This window comes from Anser anser (assembly GCF_964211835.1).
Source record: "Anser anser genome assembly, chromosome: 12".
NCBI classification, from domain to species: Eukaryota; Metazoa; Chordata; class Aves; order Anseriformes; family Anatidae; genus Anser; species Anser anser.
The window spans coordinates 23,863,685-23,886,568 of NC_139733.1; the positions used below are offsets into that span (position 1 = coordinate 23,863,685).

Sequence of the window (22,884 nt, forward strand, 5' to 3'; positions counted from 1 at the left end):
CCACCTGTCTCAACATCTCAGTGCCCTTTAGCATTCTCAGAATTTTTTTTGTCCCCTTTTAGGGTAGTTTTAGAGCAACATTTCTCTAGCGTACAAATTCACCTTTCAGGCCATCTATTTATGCCAAAAGAAAATTTTATTTTATACTCAAATTCATTGCCATTCTACACATTAACATTCGCTATTAGTCATATGAAATTGAATAATGAAAATACAGTTATTGCAAATAAAACGATGATTTTCATGAAATTGAGTGTTCTAAAAAGGTAGATCAATCTCATCTTACAGACAAGGAAACAAAAGTAACTTGATTAGGGATGTGTCAAACAATCTACGTTATTTTACCAATATTCAGAGACTAAAAATTGTTCATTTAAATATTTTTCACAGAACAACAGCATTTTTGGGCAACGTGCATCAATTTTGACTGATGGAATTACAAAGACCGTAGCTTATTTATATATGATTAAAATGGCACCTAGTTTAAAGAATACAAAACAAATCCCTAATCCAAGTCCCCGCTACACTATCTAAAACACACACTAAGATACGGACAGCTCTGCAAACTATTTCACTAGTGTGTTTCTCCAGTTTTCATGAAACCAGGTCACGGGAAACAGCGACTTTTCTGCCAAATGGTATTTTAGTATAGTACCATAGACAAATAGCAATGCCCAGGCCAGACTGAGGAACCCCTCTGAAGATTCTTGCAATAAGTTCCGCCCACATATAATGGAGAAATTTAACAAGCTACCACCTGTAGATCCTAACTCTGCTTGCAGGGGAACAACAGGAGGGATAACTGCAGCCATGAGAAGGGTCCCCTTCTCAACAACAGCGCACCGTCAGCCCTATTTTATTCAGTCCACTTTGTGTTCCCCTTACAGGAACAGTAACATTGTATCATTAAGGCAGGCAGGTTAAGTCAGTCCCTTCCTCCTGTACCATCTCCCCTTCGGTCAATGGAGCTCATGAACGAAAGCTGTTAAGAAAAGCTTGTCTACTGAAGACACGTTGTGCAGCTGCAGAGCATGCCAGAGTACTCAGTCAAGTATCTGCTTTCAGCACATCAGTTTTCATTAAAAAAAGACTAATGAATAGTCCACTCTTCTATAAAACTGAGATGTTTGTCTGACTTTCACTGTAACCTGTAATTAATTGATAGACTGCCGTGGCCCAGAAATATTAGCATGAACACCTACATCCCACGGGAGAGACATTTCCAAGTAGTTTATGAAAGAGCAAATAGTATCAACGCACACTAACCTCTTTCAAGCCGACACAGAAGAGATTAGCTGACCTCCTCATTCCAGCTTTAGAATTCAATGTGAAATTACAGCTAAAAGCCTTAAGATAAAATACAGCTGAGCAAACTGGCAAATGTTCTGCAATTCTTAAACAGGAAAGTTTCTCCATCTTCCGTTACCTGGGCGTGACAAAGCTGTACAGCCACAGAGTGAAGTCGCAGCTTTGCTAGTTTGTACATTACAGGCAGATCGCTCTGAGACTGTTGCTGTGAGTTGCTACACACCTGCCTCACAAGTAGGTATTTCAAACCTCCGAATACTCTGCAGTGTATTACAAACTCCTAAGCAAGTTACACAGAGCAAAAGATTATTGTGCTGTGACTGCGCGCAGGAAGGCAAGCAAGCCCTGCTTCACTTCTAGTCTTCTCCAGAGACGCTTTCCAATTCAAGGCAGCTATCTTAAAACTTGATCTGAAAGCTTTCTCTTTACCTAACCAGAGAAATCACCAATGTCTCCCAAGTGCATTTCACTGACTATTTAATGTTTGTCAAATGCTCAGAAGAAGAAATCTACAGAGCTTCATAGCATTTGAGAACTGAACGGTAAAGCAATGAAGGCTCAGGTCATACACCACAAGCAGACTGCTCTTCTGAAAGGCACCTTTCAAGGATTCCTATGGCAGGTTCAAATGAGGTCAACTGCCATACAATGCCAGCTGGATATGCTGGTGCTTGCATGGTCTCACTGTACACGTGTGTACTCCATTGATCTACACTGTTACTCATAGAAGCTTTAGCAATCTGAATCAAGAAAACGTACACCTGGAGTTATCTGCCCCCTCTAATCAGATGGTCTTTTCTTTCCACGTCTTCCCACCTTGACTCCCTCCTTCTCCAACGTGTGAGAATAAACATAGTTTACCAAAAGGCAGCAGGGAGCCCAAGTTCCAAGAACTTGTATTCTGTTCAGATATCATAATTTTATAAGGCTTTGTTACTTCCCACTCTTGGGCAGACTGAGTAAAGTTGCGTTCCCCAAACACATTTATTCCCGACTTCAATAGCATACTTTGATTATCCATTTGTTATAAGATATAGTAGGCATACGTACCTTGAAATTGCTCAGACTCGCTCGTCTCTTTGCATAGATATGCTCACAGTTGTGATCCAAATGTCCTCAATAAAGATCTGTTTTCAAAAATACTTTGAAATATAAATTCCACAGGAAATAGGAAATTCAGAGGAGGGAGGGAGATATGATTTGTTGGCTTTACATTTGCAGACAGCTGCATTTAGTAGCGCAGGTCATTTTCAGAGTAAATCTTGGCAACAAAACTTCTTTGTAGAGGAGAAGGACCTGTCAAAATTAATAAGTATAGTAAGAAAACCCACCAACATCTGATCAGCAACAGAACAGCACCACAGATCCAGTCTCCTCCAGAGGGCAATCAACTCTTATTTGAAAGACTGCGTTCCTACTTGCTTTGACACGTTTAGTATCAGAGTCCAGTAAGTGGTAGGTCTAATAGATGCTGTCAGAAAATAAACTTTCTAAAGCCAGCACTCATACTGACACCAAAGCTGGAAATGAGTAACATTTCTGAAGGAAAAATAAAATGCAGCTAGTAGTATATCTGAGTTAGATGCTGCTTTCAGTTAGTGGATTGTTAGTTCCAATCAAATAAAACGTGAGTGATCTCCAACCATGACAGAGAGCTTCTTAAAAAAAAATCAGGTGGTACACGTGGTTTCACGTGGTACATGTTGGGGGGAAAACTAATAAAAAAAATCAAATGACAAAACACTTCAAAAAAATGGCACAAAAGCCTTACATCCCCATTTATTTTTCTTAGGCAAAATCTAGACAAAGTAGATCTTCCTCCATCTACAAGTTGCTTCCATATATTGAAATACTTCTAGATGGCTTGAGAGGATTTATCTTGGAACTGAAGCAGACGCAGGTGGATACGATACTCCACCAAACCAGCCTATTTGGCCCAGGTACACTGCGGGACCACGGCAGTCGCAGAACAGCAGAAGTCCCGCAAGCTGGAGGGCCCTGTTCTCCACAGACACAGGAGACAAGAGCTCCCCAGCACTGAGAGAACAGCCCCCCGGGCTACCACACCCGGCTTCCTTCCCCTCCTCACGTTTCCAGGTGCATCCCCAGACGTGCATTGTCCTACCGACTAAACGCGAAGCCACCCACTGATCTTGCTGAGGACAGGACCAGCAGCAAGGACAGCACAACTGCCCCACAAACTGGGAGGACTGTATCGCACCGGCCCGGGCTCACAGCGTTACCACCTCAGTGCTCACGCCTGTAGCCCAGACGTGCCTTACGAAAGGGTCGCAGCCCGCAGAGACGCTGGGTTTGAGGCGACGGCCCCTGACACGGAGGTGGTTGCATCGCTCCCCTCTACGCCTCCGCTGGGACCTTCAGCTCACAGCTTTACATCTCCGGTCCCCCAAGGGGCCTCCCTCGCCCTTCCTGCAGGGACGGGGATGCCGCCGCACGGGCTTTGGCTATTTCTTACGAACGCACAGCGGGAACTTCTGGTAACGGCGCCAGCCTCAGGCCCAGGCCTCACGTCCCCGCGCAGCGCTGACGCCGCGGCTCTACCCGCGGGGCTCCCTGCTCTGAAGGCCCGCTCCTGGGAGCCCCCTCTGAGGAAGGCAGCGGGCGGGCTCCCCTGCGCACCGGCCTAAGGAAACCGACCCCGGACACCTCGCCACGGGCAGCTGGCGGAGCCGGCCGGGATGAGGCCGGGTCGGCGCCGCCGAATCGCTCGAACAAAGGAGCGGCGCACCGGCGGGCCGCCAGGAGCCCCCGCTGCCCCGGCCCCGCCGCTGCCGGCGCGAGCCCCGAGGCCGCCGGGAGGCGGCCCCGGCCCCGGCCCCGGCCCCGCCCGCCCGGCCGCCCCCGGCCCACCGCGCCCCGGCCCGTTGGCCCGCGAGCTCCCGCCGGCCGCGGCGGGGGCGGCCCCGGGACGGCTGGGCCGCGGCCGCGGAGCGAGGGGCGGCGGCCGGGAGGGCGGCGGAGCGCGGCCCGACAGCGGCGGGGGCGGGCGGAGAGCCGAGCCCGGCCCGGCCCGGCCCGGCACGCGGGGGCCGCCTCAGCCGCGCGCCGCCCCGCGGCCGGCCGCTCGGTGCCGCGCCCCGTCCCGCACTCACCGGCCGAGCGCGGCGCCCCCGCTGCGCCGCCGGGGCTGCCCCATCGCCGCGCGCCGCCACACCGCTCGCACCGGCCGCGCGCGACGTCAGCGCGCAGCGGCGTCGCCGGCGGGGGCGGGACCACGCGAGGCCGCGGCCCCGCCCCGCCCCGCCCGCCTCTGCGGCTGCGCGCTGGGGGCGGTGGCTCCCCCGCCCTGCGACCGCCTCCCGGCAGCGTGCGGAGGGGCCGGGCGGGCCCCGGGGAGCCGCCGCCCCGGGAGGTGCCGGCGCCCGGCGCCCGGCTGCGGGTCGGCTCCTGGCCGCCGCCGCGCCCCGAGCAGCGCCGGGGGAACCGCAGCAAAACCTCCGAACCGTCGGCCCCGCGGTGCGGGTGCGGCAGGGCGCCTGCACCGCCTGCCGCCGCCCCGCCGCGAGGAAGCCTCGGGAGCGGCCGGCCGTTACGCTGGGCGTGATCCGCCGCCTGCCGGGGGCATCTCGGGGGCTTAAAATGCCCCGGTGCCACCGCAGCGGGACTCGGGTTACCACAGAACGCGAGGGCGCGCACCAGCTCCCGGGCCCCGCGACCGGGGACGGGCAGAGAGCCGCCGGGCGCATCCACCGCCTCCGCGCTCGCGCCGCGCGTTCCCGTGGGCCCTGTGAGGTGCCCACCTGGTGCCGCTGCCGCCGCCAGCAGCGCTGGCTGGGCCGCCTCAGCGGTCCCTCGGACTGAGCGCTTGCAGCTCTGAGCCCGAGCGAGCCCGTACCCCCGCTGCAGGACGCTGCCCGCACCAGAGAACGTGAAAGCTTCAGGTGATTGCGGGCTGCCTCCTGCTGGGTGCCTGGGCGGGCCGAGGTCCGACAGCTACCTGTGACCGTGCTTGGAATTTGATTTGACACATCTGCTACCGTTCCAAGATGAAGAATCACTCCCTCTTGGAGATGAGACGAGCGCTTCTGAAGCTAGGGTCCTACCCAGAATGCGCTTGCCATTTCCTAATAAACACTTGCCTGAGAGTAGACCAATACTTAGGCCTCCCCAGATCATTTCAGCACATTGCCCAGCACCTCGTGGAAGCAGGCTGTACAAAATATGCTGCCATCCACCAGTTAAGACTGAAGTCACTGCTGGGATGACTCCACAAATCCCCATCGCCGTGCCTGTCCTGGTTTCAGCCTGCTCACCTGTGTTCTTTCCTTCCATTTTCCTCCACCTTTCTGAGAAGAAAATGATCTTAATACTGAGCAATGGAGCCCAACAGGAAACTGTGCAGATGTGAGGGGCAGATGGGATTTGACCTTTGCTCAGCAAAGGGATGTCTCTGTGGCAGAGATGCTCTGAGAAGATACCAAAGAGCAGGATCTCAAGGAGACTGCTTCCGCTGACCTGATGATTGCTCTTCATCTGTACACAAATGTGATCGAGGGTGACTGTGCTTGTGTATTTTTAGTAGGCTGCACCCTCTCCAGAATTTGATTCGATGAAAAAATTACCTTGATCTGTGTTTGTCTGATGCAATTGATGTATTTAGCTGCAAAAAGTTGGAATCTATACAATTTGACTGTTTTATTTCAAACCAGCACTCATTACTTTTTACATTTTTTCCCCCTTAAAGATCAAGAATTAACGAACACAAGCCAATATCTTTCCCACCCAAGTCCCTTCCTTACCCCTCCCAGCTCTCTTTTCTCTCCCCATTCCTCCCCCAGTTCACACTCTCAAGTGTGACCTGAACTTAGAGCAACGCCCTGGCTGTGACATGCCCGGGTGTACATGGAAGACAAGAGCTGCATGCTGAATTCAAGCACTGCCACTTGAAGTTACAGTCACAGGGTGTGCAGAGAGGACATGGATCCAGACATGGCAAGAAAACCTAAAGGAAAGAAGGAAGAGATGGGGAATCTTTGTCTGCTGAAGTGAATATACACCACTGACCCAGTCAGAGCCCTGCTGAGGAGTGTGATTGTGATGGATTTATCATCTGTCAAGGGTCCCGCTCTCCTCACTGCCCTCCTCCGATGCTTCAATGGTCAAATAAGCCTTATGCCTTCCCATAAACAACTGGTCATCTAAGGTCTGTCCAGGCATTGCACAATTTCTAGGGTCTAGGAACAAGTCCAATTTATTTAAAGTTGAGAGGAACTTTGTGCCTTCCCCAATCTCCTAAAAGCACTTTGCAGAACTGGTAAGAGGTCTTTTAAAGTTTCTCTTCAAACCTTTGTTACAGGTTTTTACCCCTCCTCCTTTTCAAAGGTGGATAACCAAACACTGGAATCTTGTGTCAGCACATGAAAACCAGAAAGGGAGAATGACCAAACAAAAAGTGAACCAGACCACCTGAATTTCACTGCCTAACTTCAGAGAAGTATTCTATGTAAATGAACAGCATATATGGTCAAAATTATATTCAGTGTTTACTAATAAGAAATACACAAATAAATGTCTAGTGTTAGATCTCCAGTTGTCATTAAACACAAAAGTAAAAACCACAACATAGTAAGAACATCAGATTCAAAAATTCACAGGTAATCTGTCGTTTTAGGCGTCCACAGAAGTGATGAAGTAGGAAGCCTAGGAAGTAACTTAAGTGCAACTATCCCTCCCTGCAGAGACTGGGTATTGATGTTTTGGCCTAGTAGTTATAGATATTCTTTATACATCTTTTAATGGGTCTTTCTGCAATATTTTTCTACATATTTTATCTTGAATTGTATAACATGTTTTCAAAAAATATTTTATATTTAGTAATTCAAAGAGGCTTTTACTTCTAACATACAAACAAATACACAGGGAATGGCTTTTATATCACAGCTTTGGAGCATCTTCTCTGTTTTTGTTTGTTTGTTTGTTTTTGTGTTTGTTTTTTTTCAGAACAGCTGAAGCCAAAGGAGGTCAGTATCTTTGCAAGCCTGACAACACAATGTGTTTGTGCATGCACAATTCAGATCTCTCAAACTATGTGTACCTATGGACAGCACCCAACACTTATTACAGAGACTTCTGTTTTGGACACTTACTTGAACTATTGCTGTAATAGAACTCTAGAGTTTCAGGCAATCAATGTGCGAATGTAAAATGAGTTCACTCCTCGCAACGGAGAAAACATTTTGGGGCTCACTGGTCCCTGTCCAACACAGTGTCTTGTGCCAGTGCAAACTGGATGCAAAATAAGCATAGCAATTACATTTCTGAGCTGGTGGCATTCAGCACAGCTCTTAATTAATGCTCATTTGCACAGGAAGTTCCTGTGACGGACCATTGGTTCAAATAGGATGCAAGAGGATGAAGTTGGGATAAAACACCAGAACAAACAGATTTCATGGAGCTGAAATTGAGGAGGGCCTCTGTGCTTTCATGAATTGATTTTGATTCCTGCAGGAGAAAAAAACAGCTTGTGAACTAGTTAGATTTGCCTTTCTGTACCTTCCCCAAAATATTACTTACACTATCCTGGTCAGTTCTTATGATACCATCCTTGGTTTGTTAGCCAGGCCCTTCAGTAAGATGAGAGTCCCCAGTCCTGTAGATACAGACCACTCTGCCTCCACATGCTTTCTTGGTCCTGTCCTTGTACAATTTTTCTTAAGGGAGTTGCTGGGAAGAACCTGAGTAACAGACTGAAGACAAGGACATGAAATAACCAGGTGATTATAATGGACTGATAGATTACATTCAGATTAAGCCTTAGTTCTTCAATCTCCAGTCTCTATAGAAACTAACCCTGCCTGACTGCTGGGATACCATTCCAGAAACAGCAGCAGGCATCAGCTATACTGCTGGAGATGGTGACTAAAGGCCATGAGTTACCCTGGGAGTTTGTTACAGAGAAAGACACAGCTCAGGAGGGCAGATTGGGTTAGAATGATGAAAAACCTTTGCTGATCTGACCTAGAAGAGTGTTCCTTTTAATTCAGCATCAACTCTCACGGAGGCCTTATAGCAACAACCATGAGCTTGTTTTGTGGCTGTCGTCCTCCTGAAATCTGTTTCCCTTTATATTCAGAAGCCAATTTCATTCACTTTTGCGTATGTAGGAGACATGTCTGCAACACAGATGTCTCCTTATATGCAGGCAATATAATTCAGTTCTGCACTGCTCTCACAATGAGAGGATTATTATTTTTGTATGTATAAATGGATGTGTGGGGATAGGGTTTGGAATGATTCTGGGCAAAAGGAGAAAAAATGACATTTTTAGTGGTCATAAACAATTTCCAATGTGTTGCAAGGGTTTCTTGTAATGTTTGGATGCCAGACAGCTCAAAGCACACTCAGCACAGGCCTGCTTGGCCATCACTTGGAGCAAACCTTCTGGCTTCGGTGTTAGACAAGGAAGTTCTCAAGTTGTTTGACTCCCAGCTTTGTAGAGCAAGTGACTCTTGCTCAAAGCTTAGACCATATCCCCTGCAGTGCGGGTGAGCTTGGTAGAGTACGCCCCATTTAGTTTAGTGCCATCTGTCTTTACGGTATCAAGTGGTTCACAAACAAGTTGGACCATGGTCCAGAGAAGATCCCATTGTCACATGCCCCATGGGTAATGGGAGGCGTAAGACAACCCCAGCCCCAGGACATGGTAGGAGGTGGCTCTGCAGTGAAGGACCTGGGGGTCTTGGTGGACACCAAGCTGAACCCGGGGGAGCAGTGAGTCCTTGCCGCTAAGAAAGGTAATGGTATTCTCGGCTGCATTGGGCTGCATTTGCTGTCTTTCCGGCAGCTTGAGGGAGGTGATCCTTCCCCTGTACTCAGCATTCATGAGGCTGCACCTGGAGCACCATGTCCAGTTCTGGGTCCCTCAGTACAAAAGGGACATGGACATACTAGGAAGAGTCCAACATAGGTCCAGAAAGATGATGAAGACACCGGAGCACCTCTCCTATGTGGAGAGGCCAAGAGAGCTGAGACTGCTCAGCCTGCAGAAAAGGAGGCTCAGGGGGATCTTATCAAGGTCAATAAATACTGGTGCTGGCATTGTTCCTTCCCAGGTGCAGGACTTTGCACAGGGAAGCCGGCTTTAGTTACAGGGGAGCTGGCCTCAGCCAGCACAGCCAGCTGAACTGGAAACAGAGTTTCTGTTCAGTCTTGCAGCTGCACAGACAAAAGCAAGGGAAAAAAAAAAAAAACCAGTAGCCAGGGCCCTGCAAAGGGTTGCAATACAGCTGTTGTTACAACCAGGCAGAATATTGCCCTGCAAAGTCCTGTCCTTGCCTTTGTCTTTGGATGGAGCATACAGATGATACCAGTGGTGCTCTGGGGCCAGCAGGCCCAGGACAGGCCTTCCCAAGGGACACACTGGCCTGCTCTGGGCCATCCTGGATGACACTTGCCAGACAGGCACTTCTGGCAATAAATACTTGGACGAGTGTCAACCTTCTGGAGCCAGAATTTCCTTCTGGGTTCTGTCTTATGGAAGGAAACCTGGGCAGCCCTGCCAGGGGTGGAAGAAATACTGCAACTGATGTGGTGATAGATGGGGCTGGGCTTGAAGGTTTCTTCCCACACGGTTTGACCACACTCTACGACACCTACTCTGTAGTAGTAATTACTGCAGTTATCCCAAAGTCTTTAACTGGTTGACACCACAATATCTGAGTTTCTCCTCCTCACTCTTTTCTCCGTTATTCCCTTGTTTGGTAGATACCACTTGAAAAACCCTGGTAAGACACCGGTCTTCAGAAAATAAATGACCTCCTGATGACTTCAGTGGCTTCTTTTCCACAGTCAGGCTACTCTGAGCTGTGGTCTTGTCAGATTTGCTAGGTAGAACAAGGAAAAGCAGTGATACTTGGACTGGAGATGTCTAGGAAAATACATGCTGGATGACTGAGCACCTGACACTTCCCTTAGAGTCAAGCCAAATTCAGTGCCTTGTTCAAACGGCAGGAGGAAGCACTTCTGGCTTGAATTCCTGCCTTTCACATGGGAAAGTAAATCAAAGTCTCTGTTGCTTACAGATAAGAAAGAGGCCCTGAAAATTCATACATATGTTCTTTTTCTGTGACTTACCTGCTATTATTTCAACCGGACTTTGCCTTCTGGATTTGTCAGACTATTTTTTCTTTTCTGCTATTAGGCATGTGACTGGTCAAAATCAGTGTCTGTGCTGTAGGGGCTCATATGAGGATGGGTATGAACTGTTGCATAGGCACCAACCTTTTTTATGCATGCAGCAAATATAGTTTCATGCAAAATGTTACATGCAAAAAGAATAATTCAAGTAACTCATGTATGCAAGCAAAAAATTTGGCATGTAAATTTATACAACAAAGTAGTGCATAATGAAAGACAGGAGAATAATTTTAAACCTGTTCAGGTTAAATAAGTTGCTGCTCTCTCACAGATTCTACCCACAGCACCATTTTCTCAACAGCAGGAATAGACTGCATCCCTTGAAAATAAGAAATAAAGTAGAACACTGAGCCTTGCCTGAAAATACAACAGCAACTGCTTTGGCATATCTTTTAAACTTCCATTGGCATGCTCTGACACAAATGTCAGCAGTCATAACAATGTTCCTTTTGTTATCATGACAGAAGTATAAAGTGCTGAACTGCAAAGCACACCAAAAAAAAAAAAGGGGGGGGGGGAGTTATCCTGCAGGGCTTAACTGAAAGCAGGCCATCAACTTGAAAGTATAGAAGGCATGACAGGGATCAGGCATTCTATAAGAGGATTTTTACAAATACACACGTGATTTCAGTGTTTTCATAGCAAAATGACACCTGTTAATTGGGTAAATCTGGAAAGACTGGCTAACGTAGGAGGTAAGTCTCTCCGAGACTGTTCCACTGGAAACTAGGACACAGGAAGACCCAAATACCAATTCAGAGAGAGACTAGGTCATCTCAGATCAGTGCTTAGGGCAGTACCGGATCCTAGGAAAGGCCTCCTGGAGGAAGTTAGGACTCTGTTTAAGATGTGGACTTTGAACGTACTCAGTAGACTTAGACGTCTCACAGGTCAGATACCAAATGCTGTGGGCAATCTGGATTCATACTGAATGAGATTTAATTTTGCTAGTATTTACTCTTCTAATTCATAGCCATGCAACACAACCTTCCGGAAGGGAGTTTTGTTTGCTTTCAAGGATGAAATGTCAGGTACAACAAGGATCTTCTTCGACCACATACTTATCTAGATTCTTTGTAGCCTATGACTTCAAATGCTATTAGGGATTCTGGATGGCTCCATTTTGGGGTTTACAATATGAAACAGCCTTTAGGAATTTGCTTTGTAGAAGGTAAAGACTCGGGATTTTCTAGCACAAAGGCTTTTTATGGCATCATGGGTTAAGGAAAACAAAACTGCAGGGTAAAATCAGTAATGCCAATCAGTTTATGAATGAAGACATGCATCTGCTCAAAATACTACTGTGAGCATGAGCATCCACTGGAATGGCTTCAAAGCTAGCTTAGACCTCTGATGGGAACCAGAGGTGCAATAAACCAGCATGGACCCCAGGATCAGAAGGGAGATATGAAGCAAGGCTACCTTCATCTAGGTTACCTGTATCAGTGATATCAGGCCAAAATTACCTATGTAGCAGTGTCAGAAACACCAAATTTGGGTACAGATGTAACAGATTTGGAACCAATGAGGAAAAAGTAATTAAGAGTGGGTCGTTCATTTGGGATGAGTTTGGGCAGAGCACATGCTCCAGCATGTGACATGGTACATACCCCACCATGCAGCAGGCTGTGCTGCTGAGGGACCGACAGCACCAGAGATGGCAGTGGGAAACACCTGTGTTTGGGCCAGGTACTATGTTGGGTGGGACATATTTTTCCCCACAGACACCCACTTAACCTCTATCGCCTCGCCCTCCCATGGAGGAGGGCCTGTCCTCAGAACAGGCACCTTAGTGATATATGCTGCAACACTGCACATGGGGAAAAGGCACCCAGCACTTTGGTACTCCTTGCTTTGAAAGGCACTTGGTTTTAAAAGGTACTCCTTGCTTTGAAACTTCTCAACAAAGAAGAAAACTCTGCAGAAAATAATGGAGCACACTGGGACAACATCAAGTGAATTTCATGCTCCAGAGACTGCAGGGCATGCTGCAAATGCTGTAAATTAAGCCTGATTTCCACGTGGCTTTGCATGTGCAGGAGGCACTGGGGAGAGGGGAGCCAAGAAGTGCATCTATCTCCCTTGAATTGGGTGGCCCTTACGTAGCATGTAAACTCTGCAAGCGCTGGCTAACACATCCTGCTAGGATGTGCTACAGGTGCTCCCTGTGGTGCATAATGATGCCCTCTTCATTACCTCTTGGATTTATTACCCGTAAATCACTAAGGCAGAAGCAAGATTTCTGAAGCAAAGACTACCTAGTGGGAAGACCCTCCCTTGGAGAGAAAGAAAAAGTGACGCTGGATGCGAGAGCAGCACCTTTCCCAGGAGGCAGGACGCAGTGAGTGCTGCGCTTTTCCACAGACTCCCTTCAACATGCACCTTCACCAGCCAAAACCCAGATGAACCCTTCACAGTCTGATGTACCTTTGAAGCTGAGAGACCCTTAAGAGGGCAAAGCATGAAGCCAAAGCATTTTACAGATATCAGTTAAGCCTTTTACTCATTACTTCAACAGAAGTAACGAGAGAGAGAGGGAAAACTTTCTACTGATGGATGTACATCCCAACAAGTGCTCTGTATCCTGCCTGCTCTGTTATGTACTGGGCTGATGCAGAGGAGGTGGCTGTTATGACTTGATTTTGCCTGGCTCAGTCTCCACATGAGAAATCTGGGGACACTTTCCACACTGGCTCTTTCCATTTCACCCAGACAGAAGCTGTCTCTCTCAGAGTGTTCACTTAGAACGGGTTACAGAAGTATGAAGAAGCTGAAGGAATCAAAAATTAATCAAAATTTGTAAAAATGTTTGTATGTGTGGCAAAGTAATTAAAGATCAAAGGGGAATCTCTTCTGCAAAATATTAGTTTAAGAGATTTACATCCTATTTCCCCTCTTGTGTTTAGCAATGACTAACATCTAGGAGGCGTGTGATACCCCCATGATAAACAAAGTCCCAGTTAGGGTAATTAGAGAAAGACTGCAAGTCATCAGTTAAACAAAAGCCCAGTGAAATCATGTTGCTTTGCAACAGAATGAAAATTTTGTGAGCTGCAGCATAACAAAGATGGAGTACAAAACAGAATGTGCACTGATAAAATAGTCACCACTGGAAGAAATTTGAAAGGGGTAGAATTTAAACCTTGTTTTTCTCAGAAGCCAGCTACCGGAATGAGAGAAAATTCTCTTATAAAACAATGGAGTAAATTTTATTAAAACTGTCAAATTACAAAAGGCTAGAAGGATTTTACAGCCAAGAATCAGCAGGCAGTAAAGTGCTTCAAGGGAAATCTTTTCAGGCTAAATCCCAGAAGTCCAGGAATGGTAACAGAGATTTGCTTTGAAATTCCTCAGGAGTGGTTCCTCATCAGGGACTCGCTTAGTCCTAGGTACATGTATGAACAGCTTACAAAATCCCAAATCAGAAATTGTTCTTGCACTGATGTGCACAGAGCCACGCCACATTACTGTACTAGTGAGACAGCGGTTTATATTTCAACAATGAGTTCAAACCAAGCTCCAGGTATCATAACACTTCTGTGTTTCAGGCTGGGCTGAGCATTGCATCAAAAATCCATGAGTGCTCGCAAGGCATCTGCAGGAAACAGTGAGAATGAGGTGCACCCAGCTACAACACCAGCATGAAAGCAAAATGCGTGCTGCAAAATGTGAAGCACTTACTGTACTGCAGTGAGATTCCTTCACTGTGTTGTAAGCAAACAGACTTCCAATAAACTCTGCTTCCTGGCTTGCTTCCATAGATCTCAAAGTCAGCAGCTACCTTCAGTTGCAGAAAGCATTCTCTCAAGATCTCCTTCACTCTTGTTCCTCATGGCTCAAGCACCAGAGCACAGCCTCCCAAAGAGCAGGAGAAAACAACAACCCCTTCATTGCCAAACAGACTCTTGGCTCCAACCTCTACGTCTAAGGAGCAGAAAGGGACAGTGATGCCAAGTTGGCTCTGAATGACTACTACGGCTTGAAATGTCTTTAAAAGGTACAACCCATACAGTTTCAGTACATCAGAAACACTCCCAAGCTGGGATGTATTAGAGCAATAGAGTATCCCCAGTTGGGTATTAAAGGGTCTACAATTTGATTTTCTGGCTCTTGTGACTAAATTGTTGCAGCTTTGCTCTTGTGTTGCAGAAATACTAGGGAGCCTTCAATGAAATTACAGCTTGTTATAACTTGAAGGGTGCACTTTACTCTCAGAATAATAGTGTAATGCAATAATGTGACGAAAAATAATGCACTTTCATTTGCAAAGTGCTCTGTCTATTGTAAGTGCTCCAATCCAGCCTAGGAAGTTAATAAAGCAAAAATAATTAATGCAAATAGTAATAAAAAAATAAGCCTTTTCCACATGCCATTTCCAAACAAGTCAGCCTCATATCGATGCTATTGAGCTAGATAAATATGACCAACCTTCTCTGCAGACGAGATGCTGTATTAAAAAAATGTGGCATTGAGCTGAAGGGAAGTTTGAGTTTTTCACAAAGACTAATAATACCTGTAGCTCATGGATGTGCAGAACATCATCCACTTGCCATTCACTAAAGAGGCAGAGAGGGTAGCAAATAATCAGCTAAATACGTAAGAAAGACTGTGGAATTTTTCAAGGAAGTTATTCTGTGTTTTTCCATTAGAGGATCAACAGAGCAATGAGTCACTGGACTAGTTTCTCTGGCTTCAACAGAGTTACAACAACAGATTGATGAACTGTTGGGCTAAAATCACTATTGGCCCCACAGAATGAGGAGGATAGTTTATTTCTGCATTACAACATTCTTTTACGAATCAGTAGGCATGAGAGAGGGGGGGAGATAAAGGAATTTCTCTTTTAATGTTTGTATTTACCAGGGCTTATCCCCTTTTCTTAGCCCTGGTAAAGTTCTACCAAACTGTTAGGCCAGCAGCTTTACAAATAGTTTCCTGAATGGCTCACTTCATTCTCTGGATAGCAGTGTAATGCAACAATACGATGAAAAGTAATACACTTTGATTTTTGAAGTGTTCTGCCTCCTGTAAGCAACCAGAAGCTCCTACACTAAAGGTAAAATCACTAATATCAATGATTAAAAATACAGATCCACTCCATCTGAGGCTCATCAAAAAACTGCAACTACTGCAAATGAAAAAAACCACCAGTATTACTAACTTCCTGATGCTGGGAGCGCAAACTTTCAAACTACTGAGCAGTTAAAAAAAAGTCCTTTTGCTGCCCCCAGATGACTTTTTTTGGAGCCATCTCCAGATTCAGTAGGTAAGGAAAGTAAAGGCAAAACTCTCACTGATACCTACAACAAGCAAATAGGGACAGGGAATAAGTGACTGACCAGTTCACAAGGCAAAGACGACCAGCAAATGTCCCAAAACACTTTCCCACAAGCAGAGCTCAGGCAACATGTAACAGGGTTGGCACATTTCCAGGAATGGGGAAGGAAGGGGACCAGCAAAACACATACGGTACGAGGTAATGGTTCTGGAGTATACAGGTAGCATTATTTCTCTGGGGACACTGGTGAGGAAAGCTTAGGTGTTGGGTTAATAACAAGGAAGTGATGCTCTGAAGGGATTAATAGCTAGTCACAAAAAGCAATGAAAATGTCCTCTAAGCATGGGATCCAAAGTATACTGCTCTTGGCTACTTCCAGTGAATGCATTCCCTATAACAGTCCTGACAGCCACAGAAAAAGGTGGTCTACAGGGCTGGACCATATTTTTGTGCCCATTTCTGGGCACCCCAGGACAAAAGAGATAGGGACATACTGGAGAGAGTCCACGGAAGGGCCACAAAGATGATCAAGGGACCGGAGAATCTGTCACGTGAGGAAAGGCTGAGAGAGCTGGGACTGTTCAGCCTGGAGGAGAGGAGGCTGAAGGCAATCTCACTGATTCCCAAAAATATCTGAAAGGAAGGTGCAGAGACGACAGAGCCAGGCTCTTCTCAGTGGTGTCCAGTGCCATTACAAGAGGCAATGGGCACAAACTGTACATGGTGCTGGGCACCTTGCTCTGGGTGTCCCTGCTGGAGCGGGGGGGTTGGACCAGACGGACTCCAAAGGTCCCTGCCACCCTCAACCAGTCTGTGATTCTGTGATAACTCTTCCTGACTTCCTTTCTGGGATGAAGGCTCTGCTGGTAGCAGTAATAAAAAAAACCTACTGTTCCATGCTTCCAACTACATGGGAAAGAGTAAGAATGTTTTTTCCTGTTAATCTTAGCCTGGTTTAAAGACTTGGATTTCATTCTAGAGCAACGGCAGGTGTGCAGACTAACATGTTAGTGAGCCATCTTGTTAGAGCTTCTTAGAGAAACCCTGAGCCTCGTCTTCTCCGGGCTGAGCAGTCCCGGCTTTCTCAGCACTTCCTCACATGTGAGGTACTGCAGACCCTTCACCACCTTTGGGGCCCTTTGACAGACTCTCTCCAGTATGTCCACGTCTCTTGTCCTGAGGAGCCCAGAACTGGACCCAACACTCCCGCTGTGGCCTCTCCAGTGCTGAGCAGAGGGGCAGGATCACACCCCTCGACCTGCTGCCGATACTCTGCCTGACGCAGCGCAGGATAACACGAGCCTTCTTTGCGGCAAGGACACGCCGCTGCCCCAGGTTCACCCTGGTGTCTGCCAGGATCCCCAGGTCTTTTTCTGCAGAGCTGCTTTCCAGCTGTTCAGTCCCCATCATTTACTAGTGAATGGGGCTGTTCTTCCCCAGGTGCAGGACTTTGCAGTTCTCCTTGTTGAGATGCCTGTCAGCTCTTTTTTCCAGGCTGTCTGGATGGCAGCACAACCCTGTGGCGTACCAGCCGCTTCCCCCAGTTTTGTGTCATCTGCAAACTTGCTGTTTGCCTCCCTGGTCACCTGGCACCCTGCCGACTAGCCCTGTTTCTGCCTACAACACTGCAGGAAATCTCATGCCTTTCTCACTCTGTTTCAGGATTTCCTGATTTTTCAAAGGCCTTTCATCCAGCCAAGTCCAAACTCCGCAGAATCTGCGTACAATACCAAGAGCTGATAGAGCGCTTCTCATGTCGGTGGATCCACTCCCAACTGAATCGCATTACACCAGTCAAGGTAGGGGGTAAGTGCTTCCCAAATTTCCAGGCATAGGGAGCTCGAAGCTCAGAGGACAGGGGCCCAGTCCAGCACAACGTTCAGCATCACGGCTCCCCAAAGGGAACACACTTAGGCCCTGCTGCCGATCATACACCTCGCTGTGTATGCCTGTACATTTCCTCTTATTTCTTGAAGAGATTACTGATGATTCCCAACAGTCTTCAGAGAACTAGGATAAAACTGGACATTTTTGTTTCCCCTTGGTGAGGCATAGCAGCTGCAAGAGGAGCGCGAGCGTCACAAAGCGACGCCGTGCGCTCTCCCCGTGTTGAAGCCAGCAGTGCCACCTGCTGTTCCCGCCAGCTCGCCGCGGTCGGGCTGGCACAGGAGCCCCCGGCCGCCCTGGGCAGTGCCCGCCGGCCACTCCCTCCCCTCACAGTCGGGCCTCAGGTGCCGAGGGCAGCCCGGGCACGGCTCCCACCGCCCCGCCGGGCCCTGCAGCCCAGCAGCTCCCCTCGTCCCCTGCCCCGGCCGCCGGGGGGCTCATGCCGCGGCAGGGGGCCGGCCGGCTCGCGGCACCTCGTGCAGCAGCCGCTGGCAGGGGAGCCCCCAGCACCCGCGCTCCAGGTGTGCGTGGGGGCCTCAGGTGTGGTGCACGCGGCAAAGCCGAGCCTTGCAGCTGCGTACAAAAGCCGTGGCGCTGGCCTGACCTGCAATACCACCGGCGCTTGGCAGAACAAATTCTACGTGCACTCCATAAATATCTAAAAACCAGACCTGCGGGCTCATTCGGTATTTCAAACTCAGCAGTTCAAAATGAGCTGGTAATGGCCACACAGCAAATGGATGTGTACCCATAACTCCCATCCTCCCAAGTCCAGAATGCACCCAGGAATCAATCCAGGGGTGCAGATGTGCATACTGGTGCATGCTGCACCCTGCGGTCAGCCTGACAACAGGGCAGGCTGTGGACATGGAGGCTGTGGTTGCCACCTGCTTCGCCAGATTGCTGAATGCAGTAAGGAGAAGCGCAGACCTTTAAGCAGGTTTTAAGCCCAATTTGAAGAGGGCAAGCCTGCCTGCATTGCTGTAACAGTGGTGCTCTGTTCTCTGTCTGGGAGGTCTGTTAGGTGGTTGCACCAAGGGGCAGTACTACCCAGGCCCAGAGGCCCAAAGGTGCTCTGCCCCAGTCCCTGCTGCAGTGTAGTGCCATGGCGTGTGGCACCATGCAATGCAGTGCAGTATGGTGCCGTGTCCTGCAGTGCAGTGAGGCACAGTGCGGTGAGGTGCCATGTCGTGCAGTGCCATGCGGTGAAGCGTGGTGCAGTGAGGTATGGTGCTGCGCTGCGCTGTGCTGTGCAAGCAGCATCTGTGTGAGCTCACACAGGAGGGAAGGAGGGGGACGTGGACCAACTTTGCAAATACAAGAAAACTGGACTGTCCAAGCTAAGGTAGGTGGGCAAAGGTGATTCACAGGAACACCGTGGATAAAGCTTCCCTTTGGGCTCTCTCTGTTCTGTCCATCAGGGAGGCGCTGCTGGGAAAACAGGTAGACTCCTCATATCTAGGTGCTTTTCTGCAAGCTGAGTGCCTGTGCAAGTCTGCCCCAAACACAGACATGCTGGAAAATCTCCCACACAAATAAATCCCCAGTGAACAAGGAAAAGTTAAAAAAAGCAAAATGTCTCATTTCTCTGTAGTCACTTTAGTGTCCAGAGAAGCAATGTAATGTTTTAGTGTCCATGAGAAGCTCACAACCATGGTTATTAACAGTGAAGTTTACAAGTTGGGTGTGCTGGAAATCCTCTTCTAGCAAGCACAAATCCAGTCACATTTTTAAGTGACAAAGTCCTCCTGCTATAAGCAGACTTTATATAGACCAGCCAACCTCATGCAATCATTGTAATGCCAAGAAGACTGACAGTGGTTGATGTAGATAAACTGTATGTACTTCTGATACAATTTAATCTCTGATTCCTTAAGAATCATGAATGATAATCATGATGAATCACTATGAGGTCTCATTAAAATTGATTGTGCCATGAGCCACAAGAGTCACAGCCTGGTGTAAAGGAACACAAAACCCAGTTACTGAGAACAAGAACAGATATGACGCTCTCCTCCATTGGAATTTAACTGGACAAAATCCAAAGACTTCTTTGACCAAACATCACTGTGTTGTTTCTGGACAGATCCTTAATGCTCCTTCAAGGGTATTAATCTGTGCCCTTGAAGTTCATCAAGAGCAATGCCAACATGTATACAATTCACAGCACTCATGTCAGAAACAAGGTATGCCTCTTCAATTTTCCTTTAGCCTAGAGCTTCCATCTTTCAATTGGCAATGTGGAACCATTTTTCAACCGCTGACAAAATGAAATTGCATTTCTTTGAAAAACAAAGAAGAATCGAAAGACTGGGATATAACTGCTTAGGATATGTCTAAACCACAGACCTCAGGGAACAGACATACGACTTCGTAACTCTTTCTGGCATGACTAGTCTGCTGCAGAGAGATTATTGTACATAGTGGGTTCTATGAAGACAAAAGAAAAAGAGGGTCAAAACAGAACTGCACATACTGACAACTTCCAGGAACAGCAAACACTCAAACTGGGCCTGAAACCTGTATTTCATACCTAGTTTCTAGGCTAAGACTTCATGTTAATCCTTTATTGCTTACTACAGAATTGTACCCTGAACAAGTGGGTAGACACTGTTCATATTTCTGTCCCTAAAGTTCATACTGCTCCTCTGATGCAGTATTCAGCTACATCATAACCAGTGACGATTAATCAAATGTCAACATATGACTCATTAGTCTGAACTCTTTTGAACATCTTGAACAGCACTGCATCATTCAGACTGACTACGTTTGTCCTGGTCTGGGACCACAGGAACTTCATTGCCCGTTCACAATGTCTTGTTAGTAGCTCTTGCTGTCTAAACAATGTTTTTTCCTGCCTCACACTTCATGTACTGTTATCATAAAGGCTATATATGAAGCTAAACTTGCAGCATTGAAGTACAGACAAGGACAGGTTTGGGTTAGCAAAAATGGGGTCTTATTCAAACCAATTTAGTGCCAAAGTGGATTCAGGAACCATGGAAAGATTCAGGTCAGTTAGAAACCCATAGAGAAAACTCACTATTATTAATTCATGAATACATTTCTGCATCACTTTTTCCACACAAAGTTCTCTGCAAACTCCAGCTGAAATACCCAAGGACTTCTTTTCATCCACTAAAATGCAGCTACCACCAGGATACAGCTGAAATGTGGAAACGGCCTTTGAGTTATTCAGGCCACACGAGTTGTTTCAGGAACAGACTGTGAAGTACAAACTTCTATAGAGCATATTCTCTTTGTCTGCAAGAGACTGGTGGGTATAGGCTCTGCTTTGGCTGTACTACGTGAGCTGAATATTCACAATCTCACTAGAAGCACAAATCAGGCTGGGGAAAAAAAAATGAATGCAGGAAGTCCTTTTTTTCTGTCTTCCATTTTAAGTGTGTGTGTAAGAGAGTCCAAGGGAATGAGGTTGGCTTGAGAGCAGTGTATGCACACAACGTTCCCTGAAGTGTACAGTATCAGTGAACTCAAAGATGGTCAGAAGTGTGCAAATGATGCTGGATTTTGTGATGAATTGAGGTTACGAAGTTCAGATCTGGACAGAAACATCTGAATTTGGCATATTTGAATCCAGAATTAGAATTAAATTCTGCAGACAGGAATGAGGTAACTGTACCTTTCTGTACCTCAGTTTCCTATGTTTCCAAGTAGCAATAAAAAAATTTGCTTTTGTGAAGACAAGATCCTCACATAAAGGCTTTAGAGAAGCACTAGTCATTTTCCCAACAACATAAAAAAGGGCTGATGGTTCAATTTCTAGGCTAAATAAAGAAGTGCTCAGAATCCTCTTTATAAAAGCTACCTGACCATTTGCAACCTCATTCAGTTTCCAGGACTGCACCAAGATTTAGAGCACTTAACAAGCTATTCAGACTGCTACACAAAGGCTATGTAATATTATGTAGTTCAAACCCAGGGCATTAACCTAAAATCACCTTTGACATACCCCAGATATTTTACTAGTGTGGAACTGAGCCTGCAGCAAACTTACACCATAAAAACAGAGGATGGGAACAATGTGTTCAGTCAAGTCCAATTTTTCACCCACAGGTAAAGGGGAAATTCAAATTGTAACTCAGCATGGTACCTTGTGACAGAAGAACGAGCTAAGGTAGGACAAGAAGGCCTAGGAAGCAGGAACATCAGGGACAAAATAACTCCATGCAAGAGAGCAAAGGTTCCTTTCTGATGAGGTAAGAAAAGCCACAGGATTGATTGTCTTGTAACAATCATGGAATGTGTGTGCTCAGGGGCCACTTTTGGTAAACAGAATTTAGTGAACAGAACTGGCACTGGGGGGATGAACCAAAAAGCAGTTAAAGCAATGCCGATGCTCACATGGTCAGTGCTGGTACTAATGCATAAAAGGAACCAGCTAATGCCATGTCTTTGCAGACTCCTCGTAGATCTGCTTATGGCAGATCTGTCCAATGCATTGCTTATTAAATCTTTTTATATTTAAGCACAACCTGTTTGATTTGCCTCTAGGGGGAACAACAAAAAATCCCCAACACTGGTAAGTCATCTAATACAGATCCACTTGTAATTTTTTTGAAGTATACCTTAAAATGTAAGTGCTTACAACTAGATTAATTAATCACCAATTTATGGTGATTAATTTATTCATCACATCTGAGACACTTGTCCAAGGTCCAAAACTAGAGTAGGATACCAGCATAATTAATCAAGATTGGGAGTCTCCCTTATCAAACTGTATTGACCTGTTTAATAATTAATCCACACTGTTAAAACACTTGTGCTGAAGTGTGTGAAGGATGAGAATTAAGGTATGAGCTTCACTGCTATAGTCATTTTTGTCATGATCTCATCATGGGAGATAAACCACGTGTTTTGTTGTGGTTTTTTTTCCCATGTTTTCATTAGAAATACTTTACTAGCATTGGAACACTACCCTTTTGTAATATAGACAGAGAACTTCTTGTGGATGGCATAAATTTACATAAACAGCTACCTTAGACCTGAATAAAATGAGGTACATTGTGAGTGCTCCAGAGGTGTCTGTCCGTGCGGGGAGGCCAGGTGGAGATCAGCCTCTTGGACCCCAGGAAGCCTCTGGAGCTGCGCAGAAGTCTGTCATACAGGCACCGCATCAGAATCCAGCTCCCACCTCAGTACTGGGGTACAGTACTACAGGCCCAGCCAAAGCTGCCCAAATGCAACTGCCAAGCTTACAGGGCTGAAGGAGGTCCAGGCCCTGCAGGGCTGTG

At 46.9% G+C, this 22,884-nt stretch overlaps 1 protein-coding gene across 15 annotated transcripts in view; it reads right to left on the reverse strand.

Annotated features, from left to right (window-relative positions):
* TMCC1 (transmembrane and coiled-coil domain family 1) overlaps positions 1–22,884 on the reverse strand; it is a 153,344-nt gene that overhangs the window by 90,375 nt on the left and 40,085 nt on the right. For 4 of the 15 annotated variants that reach the window (XM_083795565.1, XM_083795563.1, XM_083795551.1 and 1 more), the window contains exons 1-2: positions 4,422–4,571; positions 2,359–2,604 (exon numbers count right to left, since the gene is read on the reverse strand). The gene's annotated coding sequence lies outside the window, so the exon portion shown is untranslated. The other 11 variants (XM_083795573.1, XM_083795572.1, XM_083795571.1 and 8 more) reach the window with 7 other exon arrangements.